We start from the raw sequence: 18,982 nt of genomic DNA, 5'->3' as shown, positions 1-18,982 counted from the left end.
AGTTCAGAAATAAGTTAGAACCAAAGAGCAAGAAGTGTATATTTCTTGGCTACGGAGAATCGGGCGAGATGGGTTACCGGCTTTGGGATCCTGAGTCCAGAAAGCTTATTCGTAGCAATGATGTGCATTTCAATGAAGCCAAGTTTCACGCTAAGCCAGAGAAGACAGAGGAGATCAGAAGAGTTGTCTTCAGGGAAGATGGACCTAGTGCTAGCACATCAAGACAGCATGGTCAGGCTCAGGAACAGCCTATAGTGGCTAGAGAGGCAGAATCAGTTGTGGTGAGACATTCTGAGCGTGTCTCCAAACCACCTGATCGTTATGTGCCATCTCTAAATTATGTCATGCTCACAGATTGCGGAGAACCATCTTGTTACAAGGAAGCATTACAAGTGGTTGACTCGAAAAAATGGCAGTTGGCCATGCAGTCAGAGATGACAGCTCTGCATAAAAACCAGACATGGAAGTTGGTTAAATTACCACAGGGCAAAAAGGCTCTACCTTGTAAATGGGTTTACAGGTATAAGATCACCGCTCATGATAGTCAGCCAAAGTACAAAGCAAGGCTTGTTGCCAAGGGCTTTAAGCAAGAACAAGGCATTGACTTTGATGAAGTCTTCTCTCCAGTGGTTAAGATGACTACATTGAGATGCTTTCTTGCATTGGTTGCTATATTGGATTTGGTGTTGCACCAAATGGATGTCAAGACAGCGTTCTTGCATGGTGATTTAGATGTGGAAATTTACATGCAGCAGCCAGAAGGGTTTGTTGAGAAAGGCATGGAACATTTGGTATGCCAGTTGTTAAAGAGTCTTTATGGCTTAAAACAATCACCGAGGGCATGGTACCATAAGTTCCACCAGTTTATGCTTTCTCAAGGCTACAAACGTAGTGAGTTCGATCACTGTCTATATACAAAGAAGGCTAAGGATGGCAGTTGGCTGATCCTTATTTTGTATGTGGATGACATGTTGATTGCTGGCAAACACTTGGAAGAAATTTCAGCTTTGAAGTCAAAGATGGCAAAATCGTTTGACATGAAAGACATGGGTGAGGCAAGTCATATACTTGGTATGCGCATTGAGAGAGACAGATCAAAGAAGTTGATTTGGTTATCTCAAACAGAGTATATTGACAAGGTTTTGCAACGTTTCAATATGGAGAAGGGCAAGGCATTGAGTGTTCCATTGCCACCATATGTGAAACTTAGCAAACAAGATTGTCCTGTGTCTGAGGAAGAAAAGGCTGAAATGGATAAGATTCCATATGCGTCTGCAGTGGGTAGTTTGATGTATGCAATGATTGCTACACGTCCGGATATTGCATTTGCAGTGGGAGTGGTTAGCAGATATATGTCAAATCCCGGCAAGAAACATTGGGAGGCAGTGAAAGGTATCATGAGATACTTAAAACATACAAAGAGTATGCGCATATGCTATGGTAGTCAGGATTTGAGTGTCAGAGGATACACTGACTCAGATTATGCAGGAGACTTGGATAAGAGGAGATCTACATCAGGCTATGTCTTTACATTGGCTGGAGGTGCCATATCATGGCGATCTCGATTACAAGATTGTGTTACGCAGTCTACTACAGAAGCTGAGTATGTTGCAGCAAATGAGGCATGCAAAGAAGCTATTTGGCTTGGTAGATTGGTTGCAGACTTGGGAATCAATGCAGATATGCCAGAGTTATATTGTGATAGTCAAAGTGCTATACAATTGGCAAAGAATCCAGTGTTCCATTCGAAGACTAAGCATATTGATGTGAAGTATCACTTCATTAGGGAAGTACTTGAAGACAAGCAGATACAACTGCTGAAGATCCACACCAAGGACAATCCTACTGATCTACTCACAAAGGGACTTCCAGGAGAGGGCTTTGTGCATTGTCGTGAGTTATTGGGCATTGGATAGATGGCAGCCATGTAAATCTTTGTACATTTATGTTCATAGATTTACAGTTACTTAAAGTGCCACATTGGACTTTAAGTGGGAGGTTGTTGGGATTAAAGCCCAAGTGGCCTCTTATGCGGATATGGCCGGCCGCCCGCCTAACTCACTTACCTCTAACTCTTTGTATATACTAACATATTCTTTGTGAATACTAAGGATTTGGGAGATAACCCTTCTAACAGATCTCTGTGTACTGTACTGTGTAAGCTCACTGTGTGTGTGTGTGAGAGAGAGAGTCGACCCACGCTCCGCTCCGCGACTTCAGAAACTACATTAAGATGATGCATTGGACAAAATATTGTGCCTTCTAGGACTTGACAAATGTCGTTAATGACACAAGACAACACACTACACCACAGTGAGCTTGATTGACAATACACCTAGACCAGCCCAGTAAACCTATGCTTGTGACAACTTGATAGATTTATTTGATAAGTTGAGATATTTTATCTAGTGACCTTGATTAGCAGATATAGGATGCAGAAAGATGCAGTCAGCCTTCAAGGATAGGGAGGAAGAGAGATATAAATTTTAGTGCGTTGATATCGTGTGTTTACTAGCATTCACAAAAAAATGAGTGATATAGTGAGAAGCCGTGGAAGAGTAAGTTTTTGAACTGAAGAGATGCAGAGGTGGTATTAATGTGCGATGGTGCCGATAGAACTGCCAGTGTCAAGCGAGCAATCTAGATTATGTAGAAGGGTAGTGTGATCTTTGATGATGAAGAGAAATGAGTAGTGGTAGCTTGGGAGATGTGGAGGATGCAGAAAGATGCAGTCAGCTTTCAAGGATAGGAAGGAAGAGAGATAGAATTTTCTAGTCCATTGATATCGTGCGTTTTACTAGCATACAAAAAAAAAGAGTGATATAGTGACCGTTAAACATGCAGTGGAGTAGTAGCTTGCAGCCTGCTGGTTGAGAGAGAGAGAGAGAGAGAGAGAGAGAGAGAGAGAGAGAGAGAGAGAGAGAGAGAGAGAGAGAGAGAGAGAGAGAGGTATTGATTGATTGAGAGCAAAGCCAAGGGTTTGTGTGTGTGTGTTGGCAAAGAAAACTTTGTACAGCCGCAAGGGAGTGGGGAAATAGAAGGGAAGAGATAGGAACTACTAGATGTTGCTGGCGTTGGTGCTTGAGAACAATAGATACCTATATAGGGATAAAGAGATGAAGCTAGTTTGGTTCATGCAAGTGTTAAAATTTTAAGATTATGGTAGGGGAAAATTCACTCGGAGATGAATGGTTGAGCGAAAATGGTCCCCATGGTCACAAGTTGTTTCTACCTGTACAATGGGTGGGCTTGAGTTGGGTTTTAGTGAATGCCTCATGGCTCTTGTTATCAAATTGGAGATGTGTGTGGTTGTTGAGGTCAAATAGGATAAAAGGGGAAGGCCACATTGGAGTGCATGCGCAAACTTGTGGACTGAAGGTGGTTGAGTAAGGGGTTGCAAGCTGCCAAAAGTTGATAGAAATTGATCTATGTACTAAGGGAGCCAGCCGTAGAGAAGGACAAATGGGTGGGAGGGAAAGCTACATGGGAAGTAAGAGTTTCTATGGCTGCACAGGAACTACAGACCCTGCATGCCAGCCAGAGTCAAGTCAACCTTGGAGGGTGGGCAGCACCCCATCCGACATGTCATGCTAGTGGTGACTAAGGTCAGATGGTGCCACATGGAAAATAACATGCTACAAACAATAATCACAAAAGATCTTCATACCTGGCATATTGTACACCACATCATCAAAGCTATGCACAATTCAAGAGAGAGAGAGAGAGAGAGAGAGAGAGAGAGCACCTGCGGATGCACCTCCTAGAGCAGAGTGCTACACGGGCATGGCGAGAGAGAAGAGATTAGAGGAGTTAAGAAATACACAGGCATTAGGTGCATTCTTTCCCCATGCAAGAGTGAGCAATAAGTACTCCAATAATGTGCATATCCCAAAGGTACTTTTTTCCCACTGGGTCTTTTCCCTTTGGTCATCCAGGTATTAGACCCTAATTTACAACCTCATCATTCTACTTCCCTTGTACATACTTTTCATAAATAAACGGAAGCCTCATTATAATGCTATTACAACATACAAATGCAACATCATCTCTCACATCATACATATTTGGACCAATAAAGATGCTGCAACAAATTGAACCTCATTAACAAATTCAACGACAAATGAAGACAATCAGCCCATCAACAACCAATCAAAAACCTTTCACAGCCTCCACGGACACTTTTCAGCAGTGCCTGAGGACGGGCACTAAAATCGGAAGGAAGGAATGTTAACTGAGTCAACGGTAGTTAGCAAGAGCTGCTAAAGACCGAAAATGTATGGATGCACTGAAGATCAACATGAAGAAGCAGTAAAGAGGAGTTCCACATTTTTCCAAAACGGTCATGTATTGTAAATTCCCGATTTATTTCAAGTCATTGTAATATTTTAATGTGTTACAGGCCCGATGGGAGTTCCAAGTTGTAAAGAACATGTCATTTAATGTGCCTAGGTAGCAGATTCAGTAAGTGGTGGAGCCCTAAAGGCCTTGGGTGCCCGAACATTGCATATTTTTACCCTAGGTATATAAGGCAGTGTGTAAAGAAATGAGGGTTCTCAAGCTCAAGTGGTGAGAGCTCTTGAAGTGTGTGGCTATGGAGTCCTTGAGCTTCTTCTTGCTCATGTGACTTGATTAACACTAATCAATGCTTAATTCTCTTTCACTATGCCTCTCTCATACTCCTTGTGATTGCCTACGATGCTTTGATTAGCTAGATCTTAACTAATTAGTGGTTAATCCCTCTCTAATCTTGTGTAATTGCCTTCTCTTGCTTGTGTGTGCATGTAGGTTTGATTGGAGTGTGGTGCTCGCTAGATCTATGTGTTGCATGATAGGATTAGTGTTGTGTGCGTCTTTCAATTGTTAGTGTGTGTGTGTGATTGGGTTGATTAGAAGTGAAGAGAAGTGGATGTGGAGATTGCCCCATCATTGTGGCTTAGCTCCTCCGTAGGCCGATAAGCTCACCTCATTGAGTCACCATTGGTGCTTCCATGACTAGCTCACTAATTGTGTGAGTGTTTCCATGCCTTAGCCGGGTAGCTCATCCCTCCGGATTGACAATTTTGTTGCAGCTATGCAATGATGGAACCCCCCAACATAAATCTTAAACACTTAAATCTGACAACTTGAACAAGATTCAGAATCTTGATTACGCAAAGCTGATTGTTAACAGCACGGCTACTTAAATCAAATGCTAATTGAGGAGTTTAATCTCCTCATATCGATTTAACCTGACTTAATTTAGGTGATAATAGAGAAAATCAAATTTCATTTATCTCGATGATGATAATGTTGAAGGTCCATGATAATAATACTGAGGATAAAGGTGCTTTCCCATTTGTCTTAAATGGCCTGCCAAGCTCACTTTGAAGCTTTTCCTCTCCTTCGTTCCTCCTTTGCTGCTTGAGGGGAGAGAGAGAGAGAGAGAGAGAGAGAGAGAGAGAGAGAGAGAGAGAGAGAGAGAGAGAGAGAGAGAGACATTAAATGATGGAGCAAGAGGGCATGCTATGAAAATTGAGAGAGAGAATATGAGGAGGTTCCATTTTTTATGGCCTAATTCAAATCAAGCTAATAAGATTGGGATTAACAATATAGACTTGATGGATTTCAAAGATTTTGGGAGAGAGCGAGTGATGGCTATGACAGTGGGAGGGAAATAAATCTCCAAGGCTTGAGCATGAGGAGGAAAGATAGAGCTTGCAGGATTTTACATGAGAAGGGCTTGAAGGCTTACGGCTCAAGGGAGAGAGACATTAGAAGGCTTGAGGAATCTTGGGATCTTGCGGTTATGGTGGTGAAGAAAACTCAGAGAGCCTAAGAAAAGTTATATTATGGGTACTTAAACATAAGCGAGAGAGAGAGAGAGAGAGAGAGAGAGAGAGAGAGAGAGAGAGAGAGAGAGAGAGAGAGAGAGAGAGAGAGAGAGAGAGAGAGAGAAGGTTTTGGGAGCTCGGAGATCCAAAACCCCCACTTGCTCCTTGCAAAAAAGATAGTAATCCCCCCTCATGCATGCACTAACTTCTCTTTCCAAATTTAGCTCCAAGTTTCCCTTCCCCTACCACTAGCGATATTGCTAGTGTAGGGCGGGCACGACCCCTTGCTGATGTGGCATCGAGCTCTTGGGCCAGCACCAAACTCGGCAAAAGCGACACCAAATGCGATCACCTCAGCATTCTCAAATTTTTTGTCTCTTTGCTTGTCCTCATTTGAGCACTAGTAGAAGGCGCCGCGTCTTCTTTCTCTCTCCTCGCGCTTCCCTGCTTGCTTCTCAACGCCATTGCTCCCTCCTATTTTTCCCTCTTTCCACATTATGGCTGTGTTTTTTTCCAGATGGGCGGCCAACCCTTGGCTTTGGGCAGCCTTACATTGAGTTCTTTGGGCAGGCGGCCTGTAAAATGCAGCACATTTGGTTTTATTCTCGACCAAAGCAGTGCCAAGGTCATTCCCTGTCAACCAAGACCATGCCGCCATTGTTGGACATTTCTCTCATTAAGGCACTCCACAAGACAAATTTTTGGATAGCGATCTGATCAAGAACTTGGTGGTTATGGGCGGACGTCCCCTTTTGCAAGTGCTTAAGGCACACCATATATGGCTTGTACACGGACGTAGGCATTGCCTAAGAGCACAAACAACACACAAAGCTCATCAAGAACTCAATGTGATTTCCTAAAGTACCACATTTGGCATACATAACAACTAAAATTTTGCCAAAGCAAATCACATCTTACTTTTTCTTTTCATTACCATGTGTGGCCCACCACTCGATGACCAAGGAATCATCTTCTTTTGGAAGCCACAGTCTTGGATTTTGTGGGCCCACTAATTGAGGTTGTCAAACCTGCCAGAAGTCATCTGGTACATCATCATCGGTCATTGTCAACGACTTCAAGCTTTAATATCTTACAACATCAGACCGCGATTGGCAGGTTGTGAATTCCTTTGGCCTTCACTCACCATATAGTCTCCATAAAAATCCCGATGAGGCTGCAAAACCTTTAGGTGGCACACCAATTGATGCGATCAATCTGGCATAGAACTAGCCCTTGATGAACTTAAATTGGCAATATCTTGGGAAGAAAAACTCTTATTACTGACCTAAGAAAATCAGCATGGTCCATATAATGAGCACACATGGCCATGCTTTCATACCAACTTGACCCTTCAGCAATAGCTGCCCAATCGATACGGTTCTACAATCGATTCAAATCTCAAACTATCGTCACTTCCTCACTGTAGCTTCAATCAATGAGCCATAAAGAGAGGCTTGTAGAGCTCTTTGAGTACTACGGTTCTAGTCTATAATCTTACATTTTTCTCACTTAAAAACATACTCACATTTAGCATCAACAACATAGTGTTCCACCCTTTAGAGACGCATCTCGCATACTTTTACTGTTGAGATAGCTTATCATCAATCATTGAGCATTGATCAATAATCATGTAGAATTCAATTAGTCACAATATGCATGCTTCTGGTCGTTTTCTCATAATGGAAGTGGAGTTGCGTGACACCATTTTAGCGGGCATGCTTGCCAAGAGATTTTGGGCCTTGACTGGGTTAGTCAAAATTTCATGCTCGCCAATCAAAGTTTAGGGCATCAAGATAAGACCACTTGAAATTGATAGACAAGGGAAACGGAGACGGATTGGGTTTTTTTCCATTTTTGCGACTTGATGTACGAGGGTGTGGCGTGATCGGAATGCAACAAAGTTTTCAAGGTTTGGAGTTGGTCGGGGTGTGACTTGGCAAGAGGGGGGGTCGGCAAACTCAAGCACACGGAGCACTGGCTGCATAGGACTTACGTTAAAAATTTTCCTTGGTTATAAATGGTAAATGCAGAAGGGAATGGTGATTTAATTTGGAAAAGGAAAGGTGGAGGTGAGCTTCACCATCTAAGGGGGGACAAAATATAAGGGGTATGAGCCTCCCGAGAACGGCCACGGGAGGGGACCCCCCACCTAGACACTGTAGCCTCACTCCACGCACTCGCGCACCGTGGGGACTCCACGCAAGGTTCCCCGGGGCACGCTATGACCCTCCGTCAGTGCGGCGGAGCCTGAGGCTACGTGGGGATAGGGACCCGGAACGCAAGACCCGCGAAGGCCCGCAAAACGCAAACGGACGTCGACCCATGGAACGCAACCACGCCCGAGCCGGTCCCGTCCGAGCCGGGCCCCCGTGAAGGCAACTTGACCCGAGCCGGTCCCGTCCGAGCCGGGCCCTCGTGAGCCGGTACCGTCCGCGCCAGGACCCCTTGAAGCAACACCTCGACCCGAGCCGGTCCCGTCCGAGCCGGGCCCTCCTGAGCCGGTGCCGTCCGCGCCAGGACCCCTTGAAGAAACACCCCGACCCGAGCCGGTCCCGTCCGAGCCACGCCCAAAACGTCTCCTCCCCGACGCGCCCAGATTCTGGGGTGTCACACTTGGTATCAGAGCTCCAGAAAAGAGCTCCTGGAAACGAGCCGAAGACCGACGTGCCCGACACGCACGATCCTCACGACGACTCCAACCGCAATGGCCCGGGTCGTCAAAATCTTGGTGAAGAGAGCTCCAGAAAGCAACCACACGCCCTCCGTCCCCGTGACGCGTCCAAACACCGGGCCGTCACCCGTGACCCGCGCCGGCCCCGATCCGAGCCGGGCACCCCAACACAAAAAGCAAAGATGTGAGCCAGACAGGGCTCCCCACATGACAAAAAGGAAAGATGCGAGCCAGACAGGGCTCTTTATAACAAAAACAGAGAATCTCCAAAAACGCGACGAACCAAGCCAACGGTGTTCGTCGCGCCCCGGCCACTTATGTGGCCCATGTTGAGCTGAAGACCCATTCAAGTCTACAAAGAGACCACAGCGCCCCGAGCTTGCCCTCCAAATGACGTCCAAACAGGGACCAACTTCACAAGTGCTGCATCGCGGGCCAACGCAGCAGGTGGCTCCGCGCACATCGCGTTACCTATTCGGGGAACGCTCAAGTACGGGGAATTCTACTTGGGTGTTCAAAGCATACATATTTTCAGCCTTCTGCAAAAACCCCAAAAATACTCACACACTCTCATTTTCAAAAATGACAAAAACAAAGCATGCCTACTTACTTGCATTTTGGGAACAGCTTTGCTCACTTTGCACTTATATGCACCCCTTAGTCCCCACGGCCTCATGCATAGCCAAGCACTCTTTTCCCACGTTCGACGCGGTCGTCGAACTCTCTTCAACCGGGGGTGTATATAAGGGGTATGAGCCTCCCGAGAACGGCCACGGGAGGGGACCCCCCACCTAGACACTGTAGCCTCACTCCACGCACTCGCGCACCATGGGGACTCCACGCAAGGTTCCCCGGGGCACGCTATGACCCTCCGTCAGTGCGGGGAAGCCTGAGGCTACATGGGGCTAGGGACCCGGAACGCAAGACCCGCGAAGGCCCGCGAAACGCAAACGGCCGTCGACCCATGGAACGCAACCACGCCCGAGCCGGTCCCGTCCGAGCCGGGCCCAAAACGTCCCCTCCCCGACGCGCCCAGATTCTGGGGCATCACACAGAAAGAGTTTTGTGATGGGTTATGGGGAGCAATTGCGCCCCATGCTATTGCTAAAGAAGGCCTCTTTTAGAAGTTTGAAGAAAGGAAGAAAGGGGGAGAGGCAGCGTTTTCGAGTAAGGAGGGTTTTTTTGTTTGGTGAAGGGAGAAGAGGGAGAAAGAAAAAAGGGAGCTTCGTACGCGCAGGGTCGAGGCCGCACAAGGGAGGTCATTGAGGTTGCACCAAATTGTTATCGGGGGATTTGTGTTCAAAACGTGAGTCAAGAAGTCGCGGGGCCTCTTGCTGTGAGAGGTGTGAGAAAGAGAGTTGCAATTGAAACAATCAATGAGGCCTGAACACTAGAATCTGACAACTTGAACATGATTGTGAATCTTGATTACTCAAAGCAGACTATTAACAGCATGGCTACTTAAATTAAATGCTAATTGAGGAGTTTAAGTACCTTACATCCGTTTAACGTGACTTAATTTAGGTGATAATCGAGAAAATCAAATTTCAATTATCTCAATGATGATAATGTCGAAGGTCGATGATAATAATACTGAGGATGAAGGTGCTTCCCTATTTGCCTTAATTGGCCTATCAAGCTCACCTTGATGGTTTTCCTCTCCTTCGTTCCTCCTTTGTTGCTTCATGGTGGAGAGGGAGAGACAGATCCAATGATGGAGCAAGAGGGCATGCTATGAAAATCGAGAGAGAGAGAATATGAGGAGGTTCGATCTATTATGGCTTAATTCCGATCAAGATAATAATATTGGACTTAACATTATAGACTTGATGGATTTCAAAGCTTTTTGGAGAGAGCCAAAGATGGCTATGATAGTGGAAAGGAGATAAATCTCCAAGGCTTGAACATGAGGAGGAAAGAGATAGCTTGAAGGATTTTTCCTTAGAGAGGGCTTGAAGGCTTATGGCTCTAGGGAGGGATACATTAGAAGGCTTGAGGAAGCTTGGGATATTGGGGCTATGGTGTTGAAGAAAACTCACAGAGATTAGGACAAGTCGTATTATGAGTACTTAAACATAAAAAAAGAGAGAGAATAGTTTCTAGGATCTCAGACATCCATAAACCCCCGCTTGTTCCTCGCCAAAAAGGAAATTATCCCCCCTCATGCATGCACTAACGTTTCTTTGTAAATCTAGCTCCAAGTTTCCCTTCCCCTACCACTATTGATATCGCTAGTGGAGGACGAGCAAAGAGACAAAAACTTTGAGCATGTTGGGTTGATCTCATTTGGTGTCCCTTTCGCCGAGTTTGGTGTTGGTCCGGAGCTAGATGCCATGTAAGCAAGGGGAGCCAGGAAGGTGCGGGGCCTCTAGTTGTGAGTGGTGGGAGAAAGAGAGTTGTAGCACACACAAGCAATGAAGCTTAAACACTTGAATCTAAAAACTTGAACAAGATTCTGAAGCTTGATTACGTAAAGAGGAATGTTAACAGTACCGCTACTTAAACAAAATGCTAATTGAGGAGTTTAAGCTCCTCACATCAATTTAACTTGACTTAGTTCAGGTGATAATAGAGAAAATCAAATTTTAGTTATCTCTCTGATGATAATGTCGAAGGTCAATGATAATAATACTGAGGATGAAGGTGCTTTCCCATTTGCCTTAATTGCCTGTCAAGCTCACCTTGATGCTTTTCCTCTCCTTTGTTCCTTCTTTGTTGCTTCAAGGAAGAGAGAGAGAGAGAGAGATATATTAAATGGTGGAGCAAGAGGCCATGCTATTAAAAATGACAGAGAGAATATAAGGAGGTTCAATTGATTATGGACTAATTTAGATCAAGCGAATAAGATTGGGCATAACAATATAGACTTGATGGATTTCAAAGCTTTTGGAAGAGAGCGAGAGATGGCTATGACAATGGGAGGGAGATAAAAATCTTCAAGGCTTCAGCATGAGGAAAAAAGAGAGAGCGGTTTCCTGTCAACCAATACCATGCCGCCATTGTTGGACATTTCTCTCAATTAAGGCACTCCATAAGACAACTTTTTGGATAGCAATCTCATGAAGAACTTGGTGCTTATGGGCGGACGTTCCCTTTTCTCTTGGAAACACACCCTACACACAAACAATTGCCTCTATATAGCTCAAGGTATTCACAACTCCCCTTTTCTCTCGGAAACACCTTTTAAAAAATCAATTTTCACTAGCACGGCCTCGCTGCACACTTCACAATGCACCTATCACTGACAAGATCACCCACCAACATGTACACACCATTGTGGTTGACTTTGACCCTCTCAACACACATGATACCTCTTACTCACTCTCTCTGTGCACACACATATGTCGTTGGTTTGGAGGGGGGGCACACAGTTTCACACTACCGACACCGCACGACACAATTGAGAGCAAGAGAAAGAGAGAACGGGAAGGGGAAATCAACACCACATAGGGCAAAACAAATGGGTGCAATCTTAATTCGAAAAAAACTAATTACAACATCTGAAGCACCATAGCCATGGCTATCCCCAAAGAAAAAATATTGTTTTACTCCACAGGCACAACCCTTTATGAAAGAGACTCCAAAACATTATTTTCACTGCTCGACAAACGCTTCTCTTTGTCCAAGAGCCACCCACCAACTCCTCAACCGCTATCGCCGTCCTTGATTCGTACACGCAAGGAGGCACCTTGGCGATTATTCTCGGCTTTTCCCTTTCCAAGCCACTGCGCCGTGCTCCACAATTTGATGCAACTTCGGCGACCTCCCTTCTACAGCCTCGACCCTACACGTACAAAGTTCCTCCCTTTTTTCTTTCTCCCTCATCTCCCTTCACCAAAGAAAAAACCCTCCTTACTCGAAAACGTTGCCTCTCCCCCTTTCTTCCTTTTTCTAAAAAAGCCCCCGTGCTACTTTTATTTTTCATTACATAGAATCTCCTCAAGATGCCTTAGCATCTTCAATTAGCATGTCCATGCAAGTCACCATTTAAAACCAATTTTAATGAGAAAGATTTGAACTCATCCCGTACATAGTATGAAACTCAACCTTAACCACTAGGCTATATGCATGTGCTAATATCTGAGGTCCTTTAAGCATTTAAAAAAACATTAAACCACAAAACCCCCCCCCCCCCCCCCCGGTCTTTCCCTTTTTTTTTTCCCACCCTTCCCTTTTCCTTTCTCCTCCCCCCCCCCCCCCCCCCCCCCCCTTCCCCCCAAAAACTAATTAATGAGTTTCTGAGAAAAAGTCGTTTTGGGCACCTACTCCCCATAATCCTCCATTAATTAATTAACTTGTAAGATTCCATATATTTTTACAATCTCAAAGCTAAAAGTGCGTTCTCACGCAACATCCTTCTCTCCCAAGAAGAGTTCCACCTGCTCACCTCCTGCTCATACGGAGAGCCCGCCATCGCTTTCGCTTGATCATCTACGGTGTCCACACCAGAGAGTGGAGGACTCCAAGTAGCGATGAAAGGCTGGCAGTACTTGTACGTAGCTGGGCCATAACTGCCAAAGGCTGCATGAGCATCGTCTGACCAACCTGATCATTGGCGCCAGAGAGAGAGAGAGAGAGAGAGAGAGAGAGAGAGAGAGAGAGAGAGATGTACAGGGCAGCATTCTGCTTACACCCACGACACGCTCTTGGCAGTTTCTCGGCTTGGAACACTCATCAGGGGCGGCCTCTCGGAGGTCTCTTTGGACCATGGACCAAGGCCAGCAATATGGAGAGAGACAAAGAGGGAGAGAGCAGGCTCCAGGTACACCTACGCCTCTGCATCCGCCTCTGCTCCTCTATCATCATTGTTTGAAGCCTGTATTGCCACACCCTGTAGAAAACAGCCAAGGGTTGTCGAACCTTGAGAGTGCTACGCCTTGCCGTGAGACAGAAGGAGACATCTTCCCTGTTGTCCATCGCGACGAACGCTCAAAGAGGGCCTCCAATATTCTGATGTGCACCATTCAAAAGAGAGAGAGATAAATATCTCCACGGAGACAGTGACATGAAAAGTGAACTTTTCTTTCTTTTTTCCCCTTATCCTTCACAAACAAATTGAGCATCTTCGTAGATACTCCCTAATGTGACCTGCTCACAAAATTGTAGAGACATATTCCCCCGCGCTAATGCTCCCCATAATCCATCGGAAGAAAAAAAAAATCCCCTTAGCTGCTGGAGCTCACCTCAACCTTTCCTTTTCCAAATTCAATCACCATTCCCTTCTGCATTTACCATTTATAACCAAGGGAAAATTTTAAGTTTCCCATGCTATTGGTGCTCCATGTGCTCGAGTTTGCCGACCCCCTCTCTTTCCAAGCTACACCTTGACTAGTTCCAAACCTTAAAAACTGTCCCGCGTTTCGATCATGTCACACCCTCAAACAACAAGTCGCAAAAGTGGAAAAAAACGTGATCCACCTCCATTAAAATTGTCTGACATTTTGAAGTGGGCTTATCTTGATTCCCTCAACTTCGATTGGTGAGCCGGAAATTTTGGCTAACCCCATGCAGTGCATATGAAATCCTAAAAGCCAGTCGAGGCCCAAAATCTCTTGGCTAGGATGCCCACTAAAATAGCGTCACACAGCTCCACTTCCATGATGAAAAAGAGACCAAAAGAATGCACATTGTGACAAGTTGATTTCTACATGATTATTGATCAGTGATCAGGGCTTGAAAACAAGCTAGCTCAATGCTAAATGTATGCCAGATGCGGCTTCAAAGGGACGAACAGTATGTTGTTGATGCTAAAAGTGAGTATGTTTTAAGTGAGAAAAAATAAAAGATTATGGACTAGAACGGTAGTACTCAAAGAGCTCTACAAGCCTGTCTTTACAACTCGTTGATTGGAGCTACGATGACGCAGTTATGATAGTTTGAAGTTTGAATTGATTTCAAAACCGTACCGATTGGGTAGCTATTGATGAAGGGTCTAGCCGGTATGAAAACATGGGCATGTAGTTCTCATTATATGGAGCATGTCGATCTTCTCTGGTCAGTAATCAAAGTTTTTCTTACCAAGATATTGCCAATTTAAGTTTCATTGAGGTCTATTTCTATGCCATATTGGTCGCCTTGGTTGGTGAACCATCTAAAGATTTTGCACCCTCACCAACGTTTGTATGGAGACTATATGGTGATTGAAGGCCAAAGGAATTTACAACTTGCCAATCGGAGTCCTATGCCATAAGATATTAATGCTTGAATTCGGTGACAATGACCGATGATGAGGTGCCATATGAATTTTGGCAGGTTTGGCAACCTCACTTAGTGGGCCCACGAAGTCCGAGATGGTGGTTTCCAAATGAATATGAAGCCTTGGTCATCGAGTTGGTGGGCCACATATGGTAGTGACAAGAAAAAGAAATACGTGATTTGCTTTGGCAAACCTTTAGTTGTTATGTATGTCGAATGTGGTACTTTACGAAAGCACATTGTGTACTTGATAAGACTTGTGTGTGGATTCTGTTGTTAGGAAATTCCGAGGTTGTTGTACATGGCATATATGGTGTGCCTTAAGCACTTGCAAAAGGGGGCGGCCTCCCATAACACCAAGTCCTTGATGAGCTCTCTATCCAAAAAAAAGTTGTCTTGTGGAGTGCCTTAATTGAGAGAAATGCCCAACAATGGCGGCATGGTCTTGGTTGATAGGGAACGGCATGCTTGGCACTGCCTTGGTTGACAATTAAACATGTAGTTTACAAGCCTCCCACCCAAAGAACTCAATGTAAAGCCGCCCAAAGCCAAGGGTTGGCCGTCCATCTGGAGCAAAGAGCCAAAAACTTTGAGCATGCTGGGGTGATCTCATTCCGTGTCGCTTTCTCCCTCGATAAAATTTAACTGGCAATATCTTCGTAAGAAAAACTATTATTTCTGACCTAAGAAGATCGACATGCTCCATATGATGTGCACTTTATGTCCATGCTTTCATACCAACTTGACCCTTCATCAACAGGTGCCTAATCAGTACGGTTCTGCAATCGATTCAAACTTCAAACTGTCATAACTTCCTCATTGTAGGTCCAATCCACAAGCCGTAAAGACAACCATGTGGAGCTCTTTGAGTACCCTATCTCTAGTCCATAACCTTCCATTTATGCTCACTTGAAATATACTCACTTTTAGCCTCAAAAACATAGTTTTTGGCCTTTTAAAGCCGCATCTAGCATACATTTAGCATTGAGCTAGCTTGTTATCAAGCCCTGATGACTGATCAATAACCATGTAAAATTCAATTTGTCACAATCAGCATCCTTTTGGTCTTTTTCTTATCATGGAAGTAGAGCTGCGCGACATCCACCCCCTCGAAACCTGTACAGTCTCCCATCTGTGCTAATCGATCTTCGATCTGCATCTACTATAAACGCATTAAGCTTCTTCCATCAAGCTAACATAATTGGTAAGTAAATATAAAAGAAAATAAGGCTTAAACCTTATCATCCATGGTCTAGCTCAATTATTTGGTTGCTGCCCCATAACAAATCTTTGAGCCGTATTGGTCGTATCTCCAAAGCACTCAATTATGCAAAACATGTTTAGTGAGCCCTGCTAGACTCAAGTGCTCCAATTAATTATGCACACAGCTTGACCATCAAGCTCAATCTAGGAAACTCTGTCAAGCTCAAGTATTTCCGTTAGTTTTTCTGCACACGAAATGGTCGTCAAGTCATTCTTCTCAAGTTCTGGCCTCAAAAGATGTGAAGATACTTCATCAGTTGTCCAAAGAAGTCAATTGGAATCTAGTCATCTAAACTAACTAACCAGAAAACCCAAAATTGTTTCCTTCATAGCATAAATCCAAAGACAAAACCTAGTGTCAAGTACTCTACTACATGAAAACAACTGATATCCTTGAATTCGCAAGTGGTATTTCAGTAGCCCACAGGATCAAATGGGATAGTAAGAAATTGTCCCAATAGTGAAGCGGCGTAATATCCACATGAGCATACATTTCATGTATCAATCAACTTCAAGTATTTATGCTCCGAATATGTTATACGTGGATCCAACAAAAAGAAACCACAATTTATACCCAAAAATGCCCATCCATATTGAACCTACTTTTGAAGATCCTTATAATGCCTTGGATCAAATACCCTTAAGATAACATAGCATGATGGGCCCACAATATACTAAAGCATCACCTAAATCATAGTGCAACACCCACATTCCATAAACTCCTTGCAACTTAAGCTCATTACCAGCAAGCCTTAAAGAGCATTGACTCCCTTTTATTGGTAGCCAAAACATCACTGACATAAGCATCATTAGAAAAAATAGCATCCAAATCCTACCATAATTGGAAATTGTTTTAAGGAAATGAAGAAACTTGTGCAAATTCTTTACTACCCATGGTGATTTAGCATCATCACCCCCTCTAGCTTTATAGCCATCATAGAGAACCTTGGAACAATTTGGACCTGTATCATCAGAGGCATCTTCACTTGGGATTTGAGCTCAATCATGGAAATTAGCTTTATCCAGTAAATGTCATTCATAGCACCCTTAGGAAAACCACTCTTCAAAGCCTCGACATGCATCAGAATTGTAGGAGTTACCTCCTCATGCAGCCCATGTATAAGCATAGAAGTAGAATCCCTATAGATAACCTGCTCACAACCAACATAACCTAGACAATCTTCACACTGATCAGTGTCATCCTCTGTTTCCTCATCTGCATCTATTCTACTTAACACCCCATCGTAACATTGTTCATCTAGAACCCCCACTGAAGGGATACCCTTAAGCATATCTTGTTTTGTCTCCTCAACCTCCTGCACTCTTTTAGGTATTGTGTATAATATAATAGCTTTATTGATGCAATCACCTGCAATAAACATGTTGTCCTGCTCAGCTAAAGTGCTGATAAATCCACTAGTATTTTGTAGAGGCTCATCTTCTTAATGAAATTTTTGAGAACATCCCATGCCAAGGTCAGTAGCTTGAAAAACACTTGATGTATAGTCTACATCTTCACTGGAACCATTATTGGAGAAAACTTCCATGTGAGAAAGCTTGGAAAAAATCTCATCTTTTTCTATATAAACATTTGATCATTGTTTACCTTTGCTAGGTTGCTCAAAATATGGTCCTCTAAAGCTAAATGTGCTACTTCCAAAGTTGTATTTGCCTTGGCTTTACTTTTGCAAAAATATGATTCATCTTATTCAGGAATTGCATCTCATCCCCTTCACCTTTACAGAAGCAATCCGGCTTTGTTTGGTAATCTCCTTCATAGCCAATTCAATATTCCTTGAGCTTCCATTAAGTAACCCATCTGCAAAATAGTCCCACTATTTGCGATATGCTTCCACATTTCTCGAACCTTATATTTAAATTCCGAGGTTACAAATTCTTCAAAAGTCAAAATCATGTGATCTTCTCAATTTCCTTGGCTCTTCGTCTCCAATCTATAGCATGCAAGGAGTCCATCTCAATCATGTCCTTGAAAATAACAACACTATTCATGTACAACTTCAAGTGCCATCTCCATTGCATCATTAATTTGCTTCCTCGTCCTCATAGCTTTCACTTTGAGCAAACATTCCTGAACTAACTGTAGAATTTTTGGCACATCTAAAACTTATCGGTTCCCATCAAATTTATCTGAATTGAAATCTTCAATAAATTGCATCAATTGTTTAGGCATCCCATCTTCACCTCACACCGCAACTCGTTTCGTGTTGGGTTCACCAAATATGTCGGGGGATTTGTGTTCAAAACATCATCCAGGAAGGTGCGCGGCCTCTAGCTGTGAGAGAGGTGAGAAAGAGAGTTGCACCAGACACAATAAATGAAGTTTAAATACTTGAATCTGACAATGTGAGCAAGATTTAGAAGCTTGATTACGCAAAGAGGACTGTTAACAACACGGCTACTTAATTTAAATGCTAATTGAGGAGTTTAAGCTCGTCACAGTCGTTCCACCTGACTAAATTCAGGTAATAATAGAAAAAATCAAATTTTAGTTATCTCAATGATAATGTCAAAGGTCGATGAAATAATAATAAGGATGAAGGTGCTTCCCTATTTGCCTTAATTGGCTTGCCAAGCTACCTTGATGCTTTTCCTATCCGATGTGTGTGTGTGTGTGTGTGTGTGAGAGAGAGAGAGAGAGAGAGAGAGATTAAATAGTGGAGCAAGAGCGCATGCTATGAAAATTGACAGAGAATACAAGGAGGTTCGATTGATTATGGCTTAATTTAGATCAAGTTAATAAGATTGGGCTTAACAATATAGACTTGATGGATTTCAAAGCTTTTGGGAGAAAGGGAGAGATGGCTATGACACTGGGAGGGAGATAAATCTCCAAGGCTTGAGCATGAGGAGGAAAGAGAGAGCTTGAAGGATTTTTCCTACGAAAGGGCTTGAAGGCTAATGGCTCAAGGGAGGGAGGCATCAAAAGTCTCGAGGAAGCTTGGGATCTTGCGACTATGGTGGTGAATAAAACTCGGGGAGCCTAGGACAAGTCATATTATGGGTACTTAAACATGAGAGAGAG

The sequence above is a fragment of the Adiantum capillus-veneris genome, chromosome 21, assembly GCF_014529385.1.
Source record: "Adiantum capillus-veneris isolate H3 chromosome 21, ASM1452938v2, whole genome shotgun sequence".
NCBI lineage: Eukaryota > Viridiplantae > Streptophyta > Polypodiopsida > Polypodiales > Pteridaceae > Adiantum > Adiantum capillus-veneris.
This window is presented reverse-complemented; position numbering follows the sequence as displayed.